At 42.1% G+C, this 20867-nt stretch overlaps 1 long non-coding RNA gene across 1 annotated transcript in view; it reads left to right on the forward strand.

Moving 5' to 3' along the window:
• LOC134471985 (uncharacterized) overlaps positions 1–20867 on the forward strand; it is a 125146-nt gene that overhangs the window by 47395 nt on the left and 56884 nt on the right. The window contains exons 5-6 of the long non-coding RNA XR_010041794.1: positions 1069–1414; positions 3384–3571. This is a non-coding gene — a long non-coding RNA (uncharacterized LOC134471985). The remainder of the gene's footprint in view (positions 1–1068; positions 1415–3383; positions 3572–20867) is intronic.

The following is a 20867-nucleotide window of genomic DNA, read 5'->3' on the forward strand; positions in this document are numbered from 1 at the left end:
TGTATTACAGGCAGTAAGCTTAACATAGAACATTAAATGGAACTGCTATTTTTAATTAACCATGGGTATTTTAACATTTGAGCATTGAAGAAATTTGCACCATTGTTTGGATTGCTCAATATTTAAGCATCTTAAAGTATAAGATATACATTGCATAAATTTTTGTTTAAAAATTATCATTTGACTGGTGACATCATGTTGATTTGACTTGAATCTCCTGGCTGGAGCACAAGAAAAAGGCAGATGTCTGGATCTGAAAGAAAATGTTTATCATCATAAACAATCCCAATTTTATATCTGAAAGCATGAATATACCATAAGATCAGCAACAATGAATTGTCTTAGTCATATGAACTTTAGTTGGGGTGTCTCCCATAAGGCTATGGAGATTATTGGGGCTTCTGATTAATGAATAAGAACTGGTTAAAGTCACTAGGTGACTGCTTTCTTATCCATCAGTTGAAGTCTTGTCCAATCTCTCCTCACCCCAAGGGATTTTGTTTAACCAGTTTTAGCATCAGCTGGAAACCTAGGTAGAAGTATGCTTTTTAAATTTATAACCCAAATAAACCTTGGTTAAATGATCTGAAAATGCAAAAAAAGTTAAAGAGAGAAGATTGTTGAGCTCAAATAAAGAGGAACAGTTGTTTACAGAGCAGACAAATGGACAGATGATATGCACAGTATAAATAGATTGGACAAACAGACAACAGATATATAGACTGACAAACATCTTACAAAATCAGAGTACACTCAAATATATTTGGCCAATTTGAACTATAATAAATGGACTGGTGCAAACCTTTTTGTAGGTTAATTGATAGAGGTCTCTTGAAATAAGAACAGCAGAAAAGGAACCTAATTTATGGTTACTCTGAAACAGGAAAAATGAATATGAACTAGTCCCTTGGGACCAGCCTGTTCCCAAAGCGGGAATAGAGATTGAAGCTGAGAAGGCTGTGGAGTGGGAGGTGTAGATGGTCACTGAGTAGCCAACCACCCAGCAGGCATTTGTGGGCAGTTACTGGATGATCAACCCCAAGATGACCACTTGTCACCATGTGACAGGGAAGCACAAGATGGTGACTGGTTACCAAGGAGACCCACAACAAGATGGCTACTGTGGGTTACATGGTGAGAGAGCACAAGACGGTGACTGGTCATCATGTGACCTGCAACAAGTTGGCTGCTGCTGATTCCATGATGAGGGACCACAAGATAGTGGCCATTTACCCCGTGACCTGTTACAAGATGGTGGCTCACTGTCACATGGTGGAGGACTACAAGATGTCGGCTCTTCTCCATGTGAGCTGAAGCAAGATGGCTGCTAAAGACCATGTGGTATGGAATCGCAAGATGGTGATCAAATACCAAGTGGCCTGCTAGGTGGCTGAAATGCGTGAGACTGAGTATGGTGAGCCAGCAGGGAAAATGGTGATGCAAGAGCAGGCTGACAGAATAGGTCACTCAGGTACAGGGGATTGAGATATCTGAGATGGGAGACAGACTAAGGGAAGGATTAGAGGCCAGTGGGGGTGAGGAAGGGGGAGGGGCATAGGGGCTCAGAAACCTCTGGTTGAGAAAGCTGCAGGGTTTGGGCTTGGAGATATGGGAGAAGGGAGTAAAGACAGGAGGCACATTATCTGAGGGGTCTGGTGGGATGGAGGGAGAGCTCCTGGTGGAGCAGAGCGAGCCAGAAGTATTTGGGCCATCATGGAAGACAGAGTGAGAGAAAGACACATCCTCAAAGTGAAAAAGGCCTAGAAATGAGGGGTTTCTGCCAACTTGCTGCTGTTGTGAAAAGGTAGAAATAAAAGATCAACTTTTTGGTTTTTATAGCCTTCTTGAGGCCAAGAGCACCAAGAACCAGGCATCCCAGAGGTGTGTTTTTTGGGGGCAGGAAATGGTCCCCATGACCAAATTATAAGTGAGCTGAGAGAACAACTTTGCCTCAGGACATAAGAGCTTTAGCTCCCCCCTCAAGGAACACAAAAGCTGTCCTGGATTACACCTATAAAAAGAAGTTGGCACCTGATTTGAAAGTGTGACAGGGAAGGTCCCAACACTCATTCTCATAGGCTGTTGCTGAGAATGTGGGGCGGGGTCTCAGAGAACAAGAGGGTAACAGTTTTGCATTGGGCTGTCCTGTCCAAGGAACGTGAAAACTGCTATCTCTGTCCAGACACAGCAACAGATAGGTTTTCCGATGCAAGCTTGTGAATATTAGGAACAGAAACAGAAAACTTTGGATAGCAAGGTCAGTGTTGCATGCAGATTAGCGGTGGCAAAATAGAGGTCCCGGAGGGAGGAAAGGTGGTTCATAGGCAAGGAAGCACGAACTGGGAGTGACTCCCAGGAGCTGAGGTGCTCTGCCAATCTGAGTCTCAAGGCACCAAAATGTTAGAGTTTTCTGGTGCAATAGAGAAGCAAAAAGTACAAAAAAAGATAAGAACAGGCTTACTGAGGACATGAATGGGAGCACCCAGGCTGGTTGCACTATCTCCTTCAACCAGATACAGAGAGGCAGAAGGTTATATGACTTCTGATCGGAAGTGGCGCGTGGGGCAGAGATATTGATGTTGTGTGAGGAACTGACTAGAATTTTCTTTGTACGAAAACAGAAAGAGGAGTTGCAATTGGGGCTGAAGAAGAAGCAGGAAGTGGTAGGCGTTTCCACTTTGGCCTTCTGCCACGTTAGACCACCACCATAACCACACAGTAATTTATACTTGGGCAAGAAGCTTTCAGAAAGAATAGAGTTAGTGCCTACGCATTCTCATTTCCATGTTTGTGGATTTAGGCCTTGAGTACTCTTCATCACAAAAATAACTTGATAGGCTTGTAAGACATTTTGTAATAGCAAGGTTGATCCTTGAATCCCTTTTGAGTTATAAAATACACGTGCTGATCTATACTAAAAATTAAATGTAAGGTTTGGAATAGTGGGATGTATTCCTTTCTCTTGTGAAGTGGCAACTGGACCAGCAGAAATGAGAAGGAAGACTATCATAACACTTTCTCTGAAGGGCATGTTCAGCAGATTGGTTACAGGATGAGACCAGAGGAAAGTGAGGGCAGAAAATTGCCCCCACACCATTCTCTGTTAGTATTTTTTCCTTAGAAAATCACTGGGGATCCCACTGGTATATGGACCCCAGCTTAACGATTACTGAGTGAAGATCTGATAAAATAACTTAAGTGAAGGTTTTTGTATGCTCTAAAGAGTATGACAAATGTCATAATATATTGTTTCTTCTTTTTCTCCTCCTTCTTCTCCTCCTCCTCCTTCTTCTTCTCCTCTTCCTTCTCCTTCTCCTTCTTCTCCTCCTCTTTCCTCTTCTTCTTTTCCTCCTCCTTCTTCTTCTTTTGCTTTTGTTTTTCAGCATTGTGACTGCAGTCCATGGAGTGAAAAAAAGGCTCAAAGTACCCTATGTTTTAAGTCCTGAAAACTTCCCACTGCCAGGCAAGCCTGCTCCCAACTGGGCTTGCTAACCTCTGCCCCCGTGAAATATCTATAAACCAAGGTCGGAGGAATGGAGTGGAAAGCTACCTTTTGGGGACTGCTGAACAGGTGTGGAGCTGAGGTTAGGTTCATGGGGGAAGGTACCTTCCTGTCCTTTGGCTAAATGTCTCCTCCTCATAGGGACATTTGTTGATCAAGGCTGGCCTAAGTGAACAGAGGAAAGACCCCTAGAAAAAGCACCATTGCTTCCCATCAGGTCCCTGTTCTAGGGCACAGAGTTATTCCATCTCAGGAGGCCAGAGAAAACTAGGGTCTTGGGGCTTGTCAGGGTTCAGAGTAGGACAAACAAGCTCATTTGTCAGGGCAAAGTTACCAAGAAAGGGTAGCCATACCATGGGGTGAATGTAAGTGGTTGGGGAGATGTCTGCAGCTGTGGTCCCCGCCAGAAGGACATGGGGGTCCCAGGTTAGATTGGGGTCAGTGACCAATAAAAGAGGGAGAGTGCCTTCAGTTCCATCACCCTACAGTTGTTCAGTGTGCAAATGTTTTTGACCTTCTTGTCCTCTCTACCCCAAAACCAGGCCCAAGAACAGAGAGAGTGAAGTGCTCTTCTGCTATTATCAGCCTGCAAGAGCTAATTGTGCCCATCTTTTCCCACTTCTGTGTTGGCTGAGGTAACCTTGGTACCCTGAGAGCCACAGTGGTGAAAATGTTTAGCCATCAGAAGTAGCAGAAATCACAAACAAATGCTTCCCCTGTACCTGAGTGCGATGACTTTGCCCCTTGGTGGTGCAAAACCAGTAGCAGCACCAGGAGATGGAAGAGTGAAGAAAGGTGTATTACTTGTGCAAGGAGAGGAGAGCACAGGGGGATAATTCTCAGGGCCATGTATCCCTGAACAAAAACGCAAAGGACTTTTATTGGAGAAATGTATACATATTCTTATGAGAAAGATCCATCATCACATGCACAGGCTGTCACATTGCTGAGCATGCTCACTTTGAAGTTGTATATCACATGTTCAAAAAAATGGTAAAGGTGGATGGTAAAGGGAAATTTATTTTTACATGGATCCAGTTTTAATCTAGGTCACCTAAAAAGAATGACTTGGAGTAACTTGGCACGTTGGGATGGTTCCTTATAAATTTCCCTGGAGGAACTTATATGAAATTAAATACTTTAAAGAAGTGTTGGCAGTCATTTAAAAGGTCAGCATGCCGCCCCAAAGGTTATTGTCCCTGAGTACTTGCCTACTGATAAGGATCCCCACCTACTGGCTCCAAGTTGACACGGGCACGGGGTAGTCAGCATCATCAACTTACCACTGACCCCAGGTCCCCATGACCAGGTAGGGGCAAGGATGAGAGTCAAAATAGATTGGGATTTCAAAATGGACCAAAATAAAGCTTAGTAACTAAATGAAACTATTCTAATGGCAGAAAATGATTGAAAGGTTATTAAGTGGGATGTAAAGTGTCTTTGGGGGAATCTTGTGGTCTTGAGACCACAAGATAAGTTGAATTTGGCAAAATATAATGTTATATTAGAGAAATAATCTGTTTCATGTGTCTCAACACAAAAGTTTTTTTGGGTGCACTGGTACTTGAACTCAGGGCCTTGTACATCTTAAGTGTGTGCTCTACCATTGAGCTATACTCACAGCATCATGTCTACATTTCACAAATTGAACTCCTTAATCAAACGGCATGTCCTAACGAAACTGAAGCTGTTGAAAAGACCCCACTGTCACCCAGAGCCCCTGAAGATGCTAGGGAGCGTTGGGGCTCCAAAAACACCTCCTAGGCGTGCTCCCATTGGCCTTGGGCCCTCTTTTCTCTCTTGAACCTGAGCCATTGTAGATTCCTGATGATGGCACCGAGCCTGTGGGGTCAGAAGTCTGATGATGTCTCCTAATTCCGTGTGTGTGTGTGTGTGTGTGTGTGTGTGTGTGTGTGTGTGTGTTTGTGTTTTTTGTTACCCAGGTGAAAACTCCCACTTCTTGGGAGCTGTAGGGAGTAGCTGACTCTGGTTTTGGCCGAGCTGTTTCTGGCTCTAGAAGCTGATTCTGCAGAAGCATCAGGATCACCCTCCCTCCCATACTTAGGCTTTCTCTGACAATGAGCAGCTGTGCAGAGAATTAGTTCTTTTGCAGAACAGAATCATTCACTGAGACTAATTATTTTTAGAACTTTCAGAGGAAGGGGAAATCCTCTCATAAAAGTGAATGGATTCTCTTTCTGCTCAGAGGGCACATCTTCTGCCCAGCAGGTTCCAAATGCAGATGGTGTTTCACCTTCCTACTGGGTACTTCATGGGGAAAGATCTGGCTCTGCTAATCCGCCCTGCCACCATCACAGCACTTCCTCTTTTCTTTGAAATTCACTTTTAAGCAAAAAGTATGAGATTCAGTATTTAAATTAAATTTAAATAAACAATGAATGGGAGGTGGGACTGCTACAGTTGCTCCCATGCTGACATTTTAAGAGCCAAACTTGTTATCCATGAAATACTAATTCCAAGTGATTTCAGGAACATCATGGCTCCCATTCCAGCTAGGTCAAAGCCTGGCTAGGAAAAAACCAAATTATAATAGTGTAACTATTATAGACAGCTATGTTAGGTAGAATATTATAGATAGTCAGGTAGGGCTGGGCCCTCCAGAAAGTCAAGACAAAAGGTGGAAATGAACCTGATGCATCAGCTGGAGGCCAGGCCTCAAGAGAACCCAAGGTCTAGGCCTGCATACTCCCCAAGAGCTGAGACCAGTGAGAAACTTGCTCTAATGAAGCCTAGATAGGCATCAGTCCGCCAATGGTCAGCCAAGGCCCAGATCCATCCTGCCTGACAGTTCTTTCCATGCCTGCTCGCTAGGTGACTCACTTCCTCACTGGATCAATATTACTTAAGCAGTTCTACTTATAATCTTATTGGTTGATCGTAACTATAACCCACATTGTGCTCTTTAAACTCTCCCTGAGAAGTGGGGTCCTCAGGCCACCCACTCAGGATCTCTTTCTGTCCCTCTTACATGGAAGCTTTCTTTCTCTTAATAAATATTTCCTACTCTTAACCTCTGTTCCTAGAATTTATTCTTCAATTTTAGAGAACACAAACTCAGCATATCAGATGTCTTACAGGTTGGGAGGTATAATATTTCCCTTATATATTTGGAGGTTCCAATATCATCCCACATCACAACCCAAAAGGGGTTTCTCTTTCTCATGTAACAAAAAGTCTGGTGTGAGCAGGTCCAGGGCTCTTGTAGTTACTCAAGGAAGCCAAAATAGTCTCCACTGGTTTCCAGATCCAGAGCCTCTTTCTTTAGTATAGGCTGCCTTTGTCCCAGGTGATGGAGGGCTTCTCTTCCTCTAGGAATTGTCCTCATGGTCCAGAAGAAACCAAGGGCAATAGGCAAAGGACAAAAGTGATAAGCGATGGCCTAGCAGTCACATGCTTCTGTTGTTTAGGAAGCCACATTTCCCCTAGTCTCATGTGTTTTGGTGGAGTTTTGGAAGGTGACTGGATCCTGGGGGTGCTGGGCTCTCACTGGATTCACCCATTGATGAGTTCATAGCTGAATGGTTTGTTAGCAGCTGGGATTTGTTTGTGGGAGGGCCAGGGGGCTTCTGCTTCCAGGGTGATCTTACCACTGAGTGACCTGCGAAAGTCTGATTTTCCTGGAATCAGAGGTGACTGCGGGTTTAGAATGACTGGAGGTTTCCAGGCATTACTGCAGGGCATCTGGAGGTGGATATTATAAAAGCTGGCAATTGGATGGCCCTGAAAATCCTGATCATTTAGTTGTTCTTATCTTGATGTCCTTGGTTATGAAGTGAGAAAGACAGACTAACTACATTTAGGGTTAATAAACCTTGTAATACAGACACTCTGTGTGTTTAAAATGCCTATGTGCGAAGTTTAGCAGAGAAGCCAGGCTTCATTCTACTTTAGTTACCCACGTGCCCAGGTTCTAGGCCCGTTATCAGCATGCAGATGTTTATGTTAGTTTTCTTCATAACTTGGAATCTGTTGTCCTTTGGTAGGTTAATGAATAAACTTTAATGTACTCAGACAGTGGAATATTATTCAGCACTAAAAAGAAATTAGCTATTAGAACATGAAAAGACATGAGGGGATTTTAAATGTGAGTTATTAGTGTAAGAACCTAATCTAAAAGGAATGCATTCAGCTATGGACATTCTGAAAAGAAAACGCTTACAGGACATATGAAGGGATCAGTGGTTGACAGGGGATGGGGAGGGAGGGATGAAGAGGACCTCTCGGGGAGTGAAAGTATTCTGCTTAATACTATAATGGTAGATACATTTAATTCTGTTTGTCCACACCCACTGCATATATAGCAGTGAGTCTTCCTGTAAACTGGATTCTAGGTGATAATGACCAGCCAGTGTGGGTGATGTACCGGTTGAGTTTGTCCTTTTTTATTAAAAAAGAGAAAGTAGCTCCCTCACCCTATATTGTAGCAGGATTCTCACAGAAAGGCAGGACACCGAGGACTTTCCCAGAAAGAAGCATTTATTTGTGCTAGCGGAGGGCTCGGAGGGTTAATACCCTAAGGGCTGAGCCCCAAACTTAGCAGGGGGGTTTTTGCCTTTTATAGAATTTTTGTGTTTTTGTCTCCCATAAACAATAACACACTAACATACTACAGCCTGACTGGGTACAATCTGTGTTACAGAGCAGTGCTAGAACTGTACATGTGTATTTAGGTACTAATCCAGGCTTGTGTCTTTCTTGATTCTGAGAAGGCTCCCTCTCCACTGCATTCCTCCAGGAGGGGCCTGGCTGCACTCCTCCGGGGAAGGGTTCTGCCACAGAACGTTCATCAACAGACAAATAGACAAAGCAAATGTGGGATTTATATACAATGGCATACTACTCTGCTATAAAGAAGGGTACTCTGAGTCATTTGTGGGACAATGGGTGTATCTCGAGACCATAATCAGACATACGATTAAATTTTGCCTGGTTTTTCTTATATGAGAAACCCAAAGTATAAATAAATCAAGCAGAAAAGTAAAAGATAGATAATAGGAAACAAGACTAGATCTTTTGCAAATGGGGAGGGGACCAAGAGTTGGAGGGAAGGTGACATAAACAGAATTAAGATGTGTTGTGTGTATGTACCAACGCCCTGCAATGGATGTAGTCATTATGTATTGCAAACATGTACTAATAAAAATTAAAATTAAAAAACCCCAAAGTGTAGCTTTATTAAAAATCCTTAGACTTTCGCTAATACTTCAAAGGCCATTACTATGTCACCTGATCACCCTACACTATGAGGTAGTAGCTATTTAAAGCTAGTGCACTGCTAGGCCTTTCCTACTGACATTGCAATGCTGTTAATAAGAAAGAAAGGAAGAATAGCTTTGGGGCAGGTTACCTGAAGTGTTTGCCACACTTTCCCTACCTATAAAATCATTGCCTCACTGGTTACCTGATAACCCACACTAGTCAATTAATAAGTAACCCTTTATACTGAAAGCATTATTTTCTATTAAGATGCAGCATCCCTGGGAAAGGCATCATATAAGCACTAAAGGTCACATCCTCAGGATGAGTAAACTTAGCACCTATTTTCAGAAATCAGTTTTCCTTTAATTACTCTGAAGCCTCCAAGTGGAGTCTGTGGCATGCGGCATGCTTAAGCCTCTCACTGTGGCTTTACAAGTGCTACTTCCTACCTAGTCTAGAGATACCAGACCAAGGCAGGTGTCATGGGCTCTAGGCACACACAAGAGGGAGCTCACAGCGTGCTTCTGTGCTGGTCATTTGTTGTGAATGTGGCTACCCGGTCTTCAGACAACCCTTTCCTGCAATGCTTGTACTTCCCCAGGGAGAAGGCAGAGCTTATTTACCCAGCCCTCTCCGGAAACCAGGGCATGGGCATGTGAAAAATGTGCTCAAAAGTCATGCCTCTATTCAGAGCAGTGGCAGAAAGATGGCACTTTGGACTGCATTTTCTGGAAAGGCTGGCATTGTGGCCCTGGGGCAGCTCTTTAAAGTTTGAGGGGTTTGTAAGAGTGTCTCTCAGTGGCAACAAGAACTGAGTGATGTCAGGGCATGGCTCCTGGCTGCATAACCTCCAGCCTGTCACATGGGCCCTCCCTGAGATTTGTTTTTACAAATCCTTGTTCTTGACCACATCACACTAGAGTGGAGTCTTTTGTTTGTAATTCATAACCTGGTGCAGTCTCTGCCCCATACTCCCCGGACCAAGCTGGGGGAGGGTGGCCACATCCACCCATGTCTCTACACTGGGGATAATGTCTGTCTCTTTAACAGTCAAAGCATCTTTTCTTATCTTTTCAGCTATCTTGTCTTGATGCCCAGCTCATGGAGTTTGCGTCTGAAATTGTTTATCTGCTATGAAATTGATTGTCTGGCCTCTACGTGGGATGCTTCCGGTAGTTCATCACTTTATGCAGTTAGATTGTACTTCTCCAGTGACCAGAGTCTAGATTATATTCCTTCATATTTGAAATCTTCAAGTGTAGTGCTATGTCCTGCACATAGTAGGCCCTCAGAACATGTTCAATAATACTATGGGTGGTTTTTTTTGTTTGTTTTTGAGACAGTCACTTTGTAGTACAGGCTGGCCTTGAACTCACTATGTAGCCCAAACTGGTCTCAAATTCACAGTGATCCTCCAGCTTTAGCCTCCTGGGTGCTGGGATTACAAGTGTGTACCACCACTCCTGGCTATTATATTATTTTTGATGGATTTAAATCTTTGTATTTATCCTACTCTTTTTTTTCCTCCCCAGTTTCCATGTTGTGAGTCCAACAATTTCAAGAAAAAAATTACCAAACATCTCTCCAAACCTCTTGCAAGTAGCATATGATTAAGACCGCCCAATTAGAAGTATTTACATAAGATGTGAGTGGAAAGTGAATGATGGCATGAAATGCACAATGATCTGCAAAATATGGTGGCAGATGCTCTTGTCTTCTCTGGGGGAAGTTCTGGTGAAGAATTTGACACCTAGGCCTGGGTATGCTTAGAGGCAATAGCACGCTAGAGCACCAGGGGTATTTGTGATAGAAACAATCCAAAAAGCAGTTCACTATTGGTTCTGGCTGTGTGGCCTTGAAACCTAGGTCTCTCTCCCTCCACAGCCTCCAGGCTCTGCCTGGCCTCCTTCCACAAGTGTCTGCCTACATCCACCAGGAAACTGGGTTCTGTTGTTTACAGCTAAGAACCACTTCAAACTGGTAGGTGAGAGGCTGCTATTGTGCACTGATTTAGAGCAGGATCTTGCAATTAGACAGACTTGGATTTGGAACTAGATTCAGCTAGTGATTAGCTGCATGCATTAGGCAGATTCTTTTGTCTCATGGAGCTTCCATTCTCTCAAGGACACAATAAAGATAACAAAACCTATCATATTGAGTTGTTCTGGGAATTACAAAGAAAATGTCTGGGAAGCATTTAGAACATTGCCTGGCATTGAGCTGGTACTCAGCAAATAAAGTGGTAGCTGTTTCAGTGAGACATACATATATGCTTTCCTTTAACCTACTAGAATATTTTAGAATTTTCTTGCCATGAAGATGCAAAATGCAAGATAAACGGTTGGAAATGGCTGGGGATAAAAACTCCTCCTTCTGTCCGCTGAAGTGGTAGCTTCCCCACTTGTCCTGTTCCCTGAGACATTTGGAATCCTCTGGAAGGCAGCAGTGGAGATAAACATTGTCCAAAATGTGGTGTGATCTTTCTGTGCCAGACTTTGGCTTTTTCACCGGTTCTAATTAGACTAATGCTATAGTGGTCCTGCAGATAGTAATTTGGATGGCTCAAGGGTGAAATAATACAAACATTAATACAAAGCAGGACTTCAGCAAGGTTCTGGCAAATACATCATTTTATTTCATGTACTATGGAAAAGTCTCTGTTTACTCACATCTCTTTCTTCCTTCATCACTTTTCCCTGGTGTTTAAATTTTTCATCCTAGCTTCCTACTGCATTTGGTCCAAATATCCTCTTGGGTTATTTCTGGTTCAGCTTTTGGAACATGCTGATTGCCGGTGCATTGCTAGAGCCCCGTGGTCAGGGAGGAGACTGCCAAATGCAATGGAAGACATTTTCAGCTTAGCAAGATGGTCTTAACGATGGTGTTATCATTGTGCTGTCTAGAGATGATAGGATGCAGGAGGGTTCTTAGATGGCAAATTATATGAACAGAAAAAAAATGCAGACAGACAGGGCAGTGCTTTGGAGACCCCAAATGGGTTACATAAAATTAAACACGTCTTAAATTGAATTTACTTAGTCAAGGACAAGCTGGACAGAGGGGTGACTTGAGGAGTGTTTACAACATGTTTGGCCAGTGTAAACGGCCTTCGCTTCAGCATGAATCCCACCGAGAGCCATGCAGCTCATTTGCATGTTTCTGACGCCTTGTCCTCCTGGCTTTGCTTGTGCCCTCCATGTCCAGACTATTTCCATCTTCCATCCGCTACTCCACACTGACCGATCATTCTCCAAGTCCAGCTGGACATCACAGCATGAATCAACATTACCTTTATTTTGAGACTACAGGACTTCCTTTAACCTTGCTGAAACATCACAGATATGACCTTTTTAAACTATCTGACCTTGCGTGCATTATTATTCCTTTCTATGCCTTATTGTCCTTATTTGTTGTGGGGACGTTAAAACATTGCTTCTTCACATGCCCCATAGGTTAACCTGGAGATGTAAATCCCCTCTCTTCTTTAAATCAAAGAGGAAGTGGAGTGTGTACAGGTGATGAAGGTGTAGTAGTCAAGATCTGCTGGAAATGATGGAGTGCCACGCCTTTACCCACCCTGTTTCTTTTGGACACAGTGACGAAGAGCAGAGACTGATGCATTTCTGTTTCCTTGGTGGGATTTTCCAATTTCTTCCATCCGTTCATCCTACTCTCTACTTATTTCCCTTTCCTTTGTCTTCCTCCATAGATCAATGGTAGAAAATTTTGACTCTTTATTAGGGGTAATGGAAAAGTAAAGACTCATTCCTATCTGTCCCTTTCACTCCAAATCAGGAAGGCGAGGGGTCCAGGTGCCCGTGGTTGCAGACAGAAGAAGCTGATCTTCCTATCAAAACATGCATGTGACAAGCATACTTCTAATGGAACTATAACCCTAATTACGCTGGCTGACCATGAATGGGCCTGAGATTTTCTGGAGTCATTTTCATAAAAGCAGATCTTTTGTTTGCATGTCATCCACGGGTAATCCTGACTGCGCTCAAAGGCTGAGGTCAGATTCTTCAACTGAACCCATTCCTGCTTCAGTCTGCCATAACTAGGACTTTCCCATTTCAGAAAAGACAATGTACTCGATAGCTGGTTTTGCTAATGATCATAACTGAATATAGGCATAGATTTTTTAAATAGTATCTGTCTGAAATTCTTGAAATCTGAATTTAGTCTTAAATTACTGTGTACTACTATTTCCAGATTTATTTAAGTGTAGTCTCTGAGAAGAACAGGGCTGTGAATTCTCCACACAATTAAATATATGAATGAATAAAATACATTGATATTTTACTAAAAGAATAATAAATGATAATAAAAATAAAATAGGCAATGCTATATATGCTGGTTTTATTACTCTTGTTTTGGAGGATGCTATAGTTTGAATGTTTTTTCCAAGAAGCATATGTTAGAAACATAATTGTCATTGTCAGAGCATTACGAGCTGAGACTTTGAGACATGATTAGGTTATGAAGGCTCTGCCCTTGTGAATGGATTGGTGCTGTTATTGTGGGAGTGGGTTTCTTTTTTTTTTTTATTTAAGGAGAAAAAGAAAAAACAGAAAAAGGGTACAAGTAATACAAAATTTAAAAAATAAAAAGTAAGAAATCACTAGTTAATAGATTACATACTCTCATCTTAGAAATAGTTGTTCAAGTTACAAAATTAAAGCATATAAAGTGGACTTTCAAACAGTGAGAATACAAACAGTTTTGTTCAATGATCTAAAAAAAACTCAGTAATATGGTTATCTATCTTATACACTTAAACATATATGCAGTTATAACCTTGAGAGCACTTTCTTTTCCTCTCTTTTGTACAATGACAATTACACATTTTGAGTTTTATTACTCCCACAGTTCTTATTACTTTTTTTGAAGAGAGTAAAACCAAATGCGACATATCAGAACAGAGTCAGTCAAATCAAAAGGATAGACATAATAGATGATGTAAAAACAAAATACAAGGTGATCAACAATGGTTACCATACTGCCTCTTGCTATTTTAAGAAGAATTGCCAGTTATAATAAAATTGAACAAAACAGTAAAGAATGAAACCAAAGTATTGGAGACATTACAGGACTTTAAAAGAAGATAATAGTCAACCAGAATGGGCGTCATAATGAATCTTATTGTCTTCACAGTTTTGCCTATACTTTTGAACTTGGTACTATCAAGTAAAGCAGAACAGGGGAAAATCAGTCAAAACAAGATGGTGAGGGCAGTACAGGGTTTCAAATCAAGTTAATAGGAAGTCAAAGTAGGTTACTATAATGTATCCTGCTATTTTTATTTATTTTTTCCTTAATTAAAAAGATAAAAAGAAAAAAGTAAATAATTTTTAAAAAAGGGAATTGAGATAAAAGAGGGCATAACAACAGAACAGCACAGGTCAAAACATAACCATTTAAGCAAAATAGTGTTTCACCACAAGATATCCTGACCTAAAAATAGTTACCATAGTGTCTCTTTCCTTGAAATCTTTGAGTATAACTTTGTATACTGTAGCATCAAACATATCAAGACACTATAAAACCATTCAGGAGAATGACATTATTACAGGGTATTTAGAACCAATTAACAGAAAATGAACAATGGTTTCTGTATAATCTCCTTGTCTATAAAAGTTTTTGCTTTTATTATCATATATAATAAAATCCAATAAGATACAACCTTTTAAGACCGATGGAGACAGAAGAATACAAGTTTGATTGGTCTTCAAAACAAGATGATACTAAATCAGCACTAGCTATTATGATGTCTTATTTTCTCCAAAATAGCTGTTCCTACCATCCGATCTTCTCTGCCTCATTTCTGTTGAGCTCTTTTTCTGTTGTTTGTTGTCAGTTTGTCTTCTTCATTTTCCTTTCTGCTCCATTCATTGTGGCCTCTCTGCCACTATTTCTGGAATCTTGGTATTTTCCTTTTTTAGAATATCATGCAGTATTCACTGTAGAGTCGAATTGGTTGCAAATTCCCCTAGTTCCTCTTTATCCTGGAAGCACCTTGTTTTTCCACCCATTTCTAGGGACAGTTGTGCAGGATATATCAATCTTGGCTGGAGGTTATAATCTTTCAAAGCTTGAATTATTTCCCCCCACGCTCTTTGTGATTTGATGGTTTGTGCTGAGAAGTCTGCTGTAATTTCGATGGGTGTTCCCTTGTAAGTGATCTGTTTCTTGTCTCTGATGGCTTTTAATATTTTGTTCTTATATTGGATTTCTGGAATTTTGATTATTATATGCCTGGGTGTAGCTCTGTTTGGGTTGTAGGTGGCTGGGGTCCTGTATGCCTCATACATCTGAGTATCTTTACCATTTGCTAAATTAGGGAAATTCTCTTGGATTATTTCTGTGAATAGCTTTTGTAGTCCATTTATTTGTGTCCCCACTTCTTCTTTTATGTTCTTAATTCTTAAGTTGTAGATCCTCTTTTCATCTTCTAGCCTTTGTATTGTTGCTGTTTGTTTTTTTTTGTTGTTGTTATTTTTAAGAAGTTTTTCATTTCATGCTCCCATATTACAAATCTACCCTCCAGTTCAGAAAATCTATCCTTAGTTTCTTTCAAGCTGTTATGCCAGTTTTCGATAGAGTTTTTAGTTTCCTGGTAATCTCTCTGAACCTGCTCCACGTATTCTATGTTTTCTCTATTTTCTCCATCTACAATTCTCTCCTTTTTTTCTGTTCTTCCATTCCACCATCTGGTTTTTTTGGGGGGCGGTGCTTAGCATTTCTTTAACTATTCTACTTATATCTTGCTTCAGGTCATTAATAACTTCATTCCTGAACTCGTCTATGAGGCTCTAGAGATAGAGCTTTATGTCTATTGGTGCTATGTCTGATATTGCATGTTTCTCAGGATTGGGGGCCAAAGACCCTTTCTTGTTGCTCCCTCTTCCCATATTTTTTGTTCCTTTTATACAAGTGTATATAGGAGGCCCAGTTTCTTTCTTTGTTGGTTAAAGTTTGTTTGAATTGTGCTGGCTAGGTGTTCCCGCCCAGTGCAGTGTACTAGGGAGACAGCCTATGCTGGGCCCTCCAGGTCAACCTACTGAAGGCTTCACTGCTAGGGTGCACCTCCAGGTGCTGGGACCTGGTTTGGGCTAGCCTACTGGGTCTTAGTCAGCACTGTCACCCAAGCTAGGCACTCCCCACCAATCCTGCTTGAGAGGGGAATATGTGACTAAAGTCACTGCAGCGTCCTGTTCCGGCCAATCTGCCGGGTCCCAGTATGTCCTTTGCTGAAGCCTCCTATGGAAGGGTCCCTGATTCGCTCACTCACCACAGGTCGATGCAGGGCTCCCGGCCAGTCCCGCTCTTAACTCCATTCACCGCTTCCCACTCTCAGAGCTTTCATGCCTCTCTCCCTGCTGTGCTGATTCAGACATAGCAGCGGCTGCAGGAAATTCAAATCCTGGTTTCCAGTGGTGTGGGGTCTAGCTTCTGTGCTGAGATTTTATCTGTTCCTGTTATAGCACCAGGATTGGATTTCCAGTTGGTTTCTCTTAGCTTAGTTCATTCCTGGGTCGGCAGGGTGTATCTCCCCTTGCTTAGGACTCCTCGTACCGCACCATTCCGGGATTTTAAGCTGGGTATCTCAGAGAGCCTCCGAAGCTGCTGCTATCCATCTGTCATGTTCTCCCGGAAGTCGAGTGGGTTTTTTATCCTGTAACTGGGATTTTGTAAGATGTGTTTGGGCATCTTTCTGCTTTTCTCCTTTTTTGACCTCTCATGGGGTGACACAGCAAGAAGTTCCTTTATTTTGGGATTCCCAGAGTATAGAATCCTGGCCAATACACTTCTGTTCTTTATAAAGTACCCAGTCTCTGGTCTCCTGTTATAATAGCACTTAATGGACGGAGGAGAGCTTGCCTTAAGAAATATTTCTGCTTAGAGCCTTTCTTACATTTTAGCTTTAAAATTTTATTCCCTTTTAAACCCTGTCCAGTTGTTCCTTGCTTTCACTTTTTTATATGAATAAAGAGCTCAGGTCACTCACTGCACCTGGCTTTTCCTTCTGTGTCATTTTACTTCATTGACTGTATCCTTAGCAAAAAGTTCATGTTGCACAGAACTTTGTATGTTCTGGTTCAATTTAAAAACTACTCAGTATATTCATTTAAAGGCCAAGTGAAGAGTGGTGCTGGATCTTGGGAAATGTGTCCTCTCCATATCTGTTTCCTCATATGTAAAATTACGAGAACTAAAACCTCTGACATTTAAGATTAAATAAGATATATACACAGAGTACTTAACATAAGCCAGGGTGCATTTAGTTCCCAATAAATGCCAGCTGTATATTTTATCATTATGAATATGTAATGTCCTCTCAGTAGGTCCATTAAGGTAAGGTAGTTTCTTTGCTGACTGAGGTTGCAGTGGTAAATGAAGGTTAGATATAATCGATGATATGCCATAAAAGCAAAGTCATAGCAATGAAACTGGAATCATTTCAACTGGCAAAATGTTGTCTCTGGTTCCGTGCACTATAATGGGTAGTTTCCAGAAGGACATGATGTATTCTCAAGCATACATTCAACACACACAAAACATTACAACTCAACCTCATCATAAATTTGTTGTACAACCAAGATAACTTTGCCCACTATCAAGTGAATTCATATTGTGCTTCCTTATACTATGGGACCCATTTGGTGAGGTCTGGGAGTATTCTGTTGTACCAGGACTTTCCAAGCAAGGTTAAATGAAATCTTTCTTCCTGCATTCTCTTTCCTATAGCAATTGGAAACTGTGTAGTCATTCTAAGACCTTTAGGCCAACAATCAAGGTTGGTTGGTCAATATCTATTGATGATGACGTGGAGGCTATTTCTCTCACTGAAGATCCTTTTTAAAAGTAAAGGCTAGATCCCAATCTTTTCATCTGTAACTTTTTCAACTTCACCAAGACCACCATATATTCTTTTCTTTGGCATAATGAACTCCCCTTATGTTCCTAGTCCGAGCATAAATACTTACCTCCTCCAGAAAGCTTTTCCTCTTTTCCCACCAAGAGTTCAAAGTCTTCCCCAACCAGGTGTCAGACCAAAAATAAAGCCATATACTGATACATACATTTATCACTTGTGATCGTGATCAATATCACAGTGGGGAAAAGGCCAGAGATGAGATGGAGAAGATAAGGAATGAATGGAAACGAATTCAAGTGTTTCTGGGTAGGTGGGTGGGCAGGTAGATAAATGGTTGAGGAAGGGCTCTGAGAAGAGATGCTATTTAGACCAAAAGGATAGAAAGGAGACATGGGAGAAGAGTAGGGCAGGAAAAAGCATTCCTGGCGGAGGGAATAGCATATATAAAACCTTGCCAAGTGCTTGATGAACTGGTGGGATAGAAAGTTCCAGAGTGAGAGAGAATAGGGCAAGAAAATAAGGTAGGGCCAGGCTGGAGGGGCCAGATCATGCAAGACTAGGTGGCCTTCGGAGAGATGATTGGGGTGTTAGTCCAAAGGCAAGGGAAAGCTGCTAAGGCCCTTTAGGATGTCAGTGATATGACTACCTCACAGGTTCTATCACTTCTAGCATACTCCTGGTGTTCATTTTTACTTCTTCCCACTGGGCTGTGACTGCAGTGTGAGCTCCTATAGAGCTGGTCTTCTTGTAGGGAGGCTCTTTGCTTTATGGCTTTGGGTGGCCTGCGGAAACTCCTCTCAGGAGACACTGGGGCCTCCTGAGGACTCACCAGGTTTTGAGGAAGCTGTCCTCCAAGCCAGGACGTACTGAGAGGTAACTCAGAGAAGTAGTTGCTCATCTTGAACCTGGCCAGCTGCCGCCGCCTCCTCCACTGTCTTCAGCTTCCCACACCCAGTCTTGTACTGTGCTTCCTAGAAAACCTAGTGATGGAGAGTCTGTTGGTTTTTCACTTGATTAAAAGAAAGTAAGTAATTGCACAGTCACTGGTTAGCCATGGCGGATGTGCGAAGCAAGTGAGAGCTTGGGATCTGCAGCTTCAGGCCTCCGCTACTCACTGCCCAGCTCCCTCCCGGAGCTGGAGGGACCCCATTTGCTGTTTTACATTATACATGTGGCCTTGCAAGCCCAAATGGCCAACTCTGAGTGAAAAGGTGGAAAATGATTTCCAGGCCAACTCAAAGAAGCAGATCAAATATCTCAGCTGCCAGCTCTATTTCAAAATGCAGTAATTCTAACCTGACAACACCGAAGAGGGCAAATAAATGCATTTGAACCTTTTTAATGCTCCTTTCCAAACATGTGGATTCAAGCCAGTTGAGTGGAATCCATTTGGCTTGTGCTTTCTGCCAAGAGTTTAATGGATGAAAAGTTTAAAAATAGTTACGTACACATAGGCTTTCAGTAGGGGAACATAGGTAAATTCAAGGTTGGAAAAGTGTTCCCTAAGCAGGTGCCCTCAAAGACTGGCCCCAAATGTCAGCAAAGGCAGTGAGCATCTTAGAGGTCAAAGTATAACAACCTTGTGTTACTCTCGGCTTAAACCAGGGTGCATCTGTATCCACACAGCTATAGATAGAGTGACTTAGAAATATGTCATGGGGGAAATTAGTGGCCTAGAAAAAAATAATTAGAATTTTGAGAGATGTGAGGGGAAATAAGGAGAGAAAATTCCATGTGGGCCACCAAGAACAGTCAGTGCTCTTCTGTACAGAATGATGAAGGCAGGTGGGGTTGGAACTGAAATTCAAGTACACGGTTGAGGTTAAGGTAGTGGCCTCGTGAGTTTACTTCCTTGCATATCTTTCCTGCCTGCTGACCCCACAGGACGTTTGGATAGAGTATCATCAAATGAATAGCCTGGTAAGGAGCAGAACTGACAAAGGAATATGAAAATGGGTTTTTTTCCTGAAAAGCACACCTGACTGCATTACACAAGTGATCCGCTCACACATACTTTGACTCGTCTCATTTATTGAGGTATTATTTTGGACTAAGGGGCAGTTTATGATTTTCCTGTCTAGGTAGGTCTGGAACCTAAATAACCACAAGGCTAAGTAAATTGTGATTTGTCCTGAGTTGAGGACAATGAAATATGAGTGTGTTTTCAGCAGTGGGAAGGGTTCTGGGGCAGGGAAAACTGGGCATGTATCTATTAGGAGGCTGCATTGGCCCTGGACTTTGCTAGACAAGAGGAGTCTGATAGTCAGGGTAAAGTGGAGCTCTAACCTGTGCGTTGCCCTATATGCAGGAAGCAAAATATATCTCTAGTCCACAGTAGAGCCCATTTGGCTGGAGCAGAGAATGTGATGTGCTAAGGTGGAGCAGGTGGGCAGACCAGGGAGTCACTGGCTTCAAGAATGTGCCTGAGGACAGGGCACTTTGACTTATCCGGCAAAAGGGAGTCACAGGAAAGTCCTCGGAGGTCTTAGGAGGCTGTGAAAAGTAGTTTTTAAAAATTAGTAGTTGTGAGTGGATGGACAGAAGTGGATTGGTGTTGGGGCCACGGAGGTTGGGAGTCCACAGTACAGTGACGGACAACAAGAACACAGCTCAGAATGACACTGGATGGTAGGTGCGACTCTTGGGCAGTGAAACCAGGGATGCAAAATACACTTCATTTCATTGAAATCAAATTAATTCCAATTTAAAGCCCTCATCTTGTGTATCATTGGGAATTCCATTTTAGTCAAAATTTATAACCTCTTCCTCCAAGAGAGCCACACCACAGTCTAGAAGGATTTTGTGGCAGGGGAACTTGGAACAAGGTCTCTGATTTCTGTGATCCTACTGTGGCATCTCACTGTCCTAGCTAGCAGTGAACCAGCTTTCAGTACTATTAATACATGAAGAGGTAAAATATTTGTGCATCCTCAATTCATAGGTGTGGAAACTGAGTCAGAGAAGCGTAAGAAATTTATTAAGATTAACGATTAGAAGACCCTGGCTTTCCCCACTGGCCTACACCACCTGCATAGCTTGGGAGGGAGAGAGAGGAAAGGCCAGCATCACACAAACCTGCACATCATCAACAAGCAGAAGTGGGGAGCAAGCAAATTTGATGAGCGTACTCAAAGGGGCCTGGGTTTCCAGTTTTCTTATCTTCATCTTCAAATTATAAAATTAAAGGCTTATCATAGAAAATATGTCAAGTTCAAAGAGAAATATGAAACAGAAAATATACCAATCACAATTCTATCACCAGGAAGC

The sequence above is a fragment of the Cavia porcellus genome, unplaced genomic scaffold (genome assembly GCF_034190915.1).
Source record: "Cavia porcellus strain 051 isolate PalLab524CR breed Dunkin Hartley unplaced genomic scaffold, mCavPor4.1 scaffold_21, whole genome shotgun sequence".
NCBI lineage: Eukaryota > Metazoa > Chordata > Mammalia > Rodentia > Caviidae > Cavia > Cavia porcellus.